Genomic DNA, 2,777 nt, shown 5'->3' with positions numbered 1-2,777 from the left:
AAAGAGACCAGTGGCGTGATGGTCTCCATCACACACCGTCCACTGTCCACCCACACCCGGCTCCCCTTGGTCCGTCCTCACTGTGGTTGAGTGTTCAATAAACCCTTGAACTCTATGTTTAACATTTCTCTAACCCTGTCCATGGAGGACAGAAGAAAATGTATATATGTTGGTTAGCATTGTAAATGTGTGGCCACGTCTGTGGTAGAAAATAATAATAAAAAAAAAAACTGCAAATTAAAGGGTAAACAACGGAAGTAATGCCAGAGCGGCTGGCGGCTCTCACCTCTCACCAAAAGGACACTCGCTGTGCCACTTTTTTGTGTGGGAACATGGGGCTATTGCATACGCTATTTACACTAGGGGTGACAAGGCCGCTGGGGCAGGTAACAGGGAGACAAGGAGGGCATAAGAGAATGGAGGGAGGGAAGGACATGGGAGGGAAGGAAGGGCAGCGTGGGAGAGGAGGTTGGAGAGATGAACGGTCCAAATAGTGTGGGAGAAACTGGAGATTGTTTCACGGTGCGCTGGGCAGTTTGAGGCAGAATAAAAGTAACCGAGGTAGTGTGGATCCCTTTCATCGTGTACCGTCCCCCTGGCCTCCTCCTTCCCCAGGTGGACAGGTCACCCAACTTTCAAGTCTCCTCCTTCCCCATTTACATCCTCATCCAGAATTTCAGTTCCTCGTCCTTCTTCCTCCCTTCCCCCTCCTATGCTTTTCCAAGTCCTTTGGAGATCAAATTGGAACCTCTTTCCTGTCCTTATTTTCGTCGCCTGCTTAGATCTTCCTATATAAATCTTCAGTGTTGCTTCTTTGTTTGTGTTCCGTGGCAGCTCCTTGTAGGACACTTTGTCGGACACCGCTTGTTACCCCTGATGATTGATGAAGATTAAGCCACCCAAAAGGTGGCACGGGCATGAATAGCCCATAAGTGGTGGCCCTTTTAAGCCATTACCAGTATCAAAAGCTGATACTGGAGATCTGTGGAGGTGCGAATAGTTACCCCTACGTCAGTCCGGCTTAAGTGTCCGTGATGCCTTATTTCATCTCTCCCAGCACCTCTCCTCTCCCCCAGTTATTCCCCCTCTTGCTCATTTTCACATACTTCCCTTATAAGTGGATATGAGTCAAAAGGCATTGTAAAGGAGCGAGGTTGTGCCTGGGAGCCGGTCGGCCGAGCGGACAGCACGCTGGACTTGTGATCCTGTGGTCCTGGGTTCGATCCCAGGCGCCGGCGAGAAACAATGGGCAGAGTTTCTTTCACCCTATGCCCCTGTTACCTAGCAGTAAAATAGGTACCTGGGTGTTAGTCAGCTGTCACGGGCTGCTTCCTGGGAGTGGAGGCCTGGTCGAGGACCGGGCCGCGGGGACACTAAAAAGCCCCGAAATCATCTCAAGATAACCTCAAGATTGTGTGTTGTGGGTGGAGAGAGGGGTTGTGGGTAGAGAGAGAGGTTGTGCACCTTTTCTAGTTTAGTATTGAGCTTTTGTAGGTAGGGGTTCCATGCAGGTGGCATCATAGGTCTCACTAAGGATGTATACAGCACTCGGAAGGGATCTTGGTACAAGTTGCTGAAGGATAATCAGACGCGTTCCAATACAGAATGTGCTTGCCCTCGTTATTCTGCTGATGTGTGCACATGTGTCTAGTACTCACCTAATTGTGCTTGCGGGGGTTGAGCTCTGGCTCTTTGGTCAAGCCTCTCAACTGTTAATCAACTGATGTACAGATTCCTGAAGATTCCTGTGTTCGATTTCCAGTTATGTCCTCTACTAAGTCTTTGTTTTTTCCAGAAGTTGGAAGTTGCCTTCCCTTTCATCATGTATTGTATGTGAGGTCTTCTTGCTCCAACTCTTCTCCTCATAACCTTGCATTTGTCAGGATTAAAGTCTAGTAGTCATTACTCAGACCTCATATATAGGGTGTCTAAGTCATCTGGTGATGTATAATATGTATGTCTGTGTGAGTATGCATATTTACTATTTGTATTTACTGTTTTTATTACATGATCGAACTGTTAGCTCTTGGACTCCGCCTTTCTGACCGTCGTGTGTCTAATGTACTCACTCCCGACCTTTTGTCGTTTATTATATCTGCTATACATATTACACACACACACACACACACACACACACACACACACACACACACACACACACACACACACACACACACACACACACACACACACACACACACACGACTACCCCCCACCCCCCCCACCACGATTGGGGGTCGTGTCGTGTGTGTGTGTGTGTGTGTGTGTGTGTGTTTATCCAACTAAAAAAAAAATCCGCTTTCTGTAGCACCGTCGTCCAATTTTCAGGTAAACTCGATTTGAAAAGATGATAAAACAGCAACTCACTAATAGGGGCACTTAAAACACACCAATCAAACCCGGAAAAAGTGGAAACAGTAGAGTTGGAAGAGCGGCAAAAATTGCCAGTCGCTAAACAATGCCTCGTCTGGAAGTTTTTGAGCTTTCCCGAACTGCACACGCAACGGTGGAAAATATTTTGTGTGTGTGTGTGTGTGTGTGTGTGTGTGTGTGTGTGTGTGTGTGTGTGTGTGTGTGTGTGTGTGTGTGTGTGTGTGTGTGTTTACTAGTTGTGTTTTTGCGGGGGTTGAGCTTTGCTCTTTCGGCCCGCCTCTCAACTGTCAATCAACTGTTTACTAACTACTTTTTTTTTTTCCACACCACACACACCCCAGGAAGCAGCCCGTGACAGCTGACTAACTCCCAGGTACCTATTTACTGCTAGGTAACAGGGGCAC

Source organism: Procambarus clarkii, chromosome 83 (assembly GCF_040958095.1).
Source record: "Procambarus clarkii isolate CNS0578487 chromosome 83, FALCON_Pclarkii_2.0, whole genome shotgun sequence".
Taxonomy (NCBI): domain Eukaryota; kingdom Metazoa; phylum Arthropoda; class Malacostraca; order Decapoda; family Cambaridae; genus Procambarus; species Procambarus clarkii.
Note: the sequence above shows the minus strand (reverse complement) of the source record.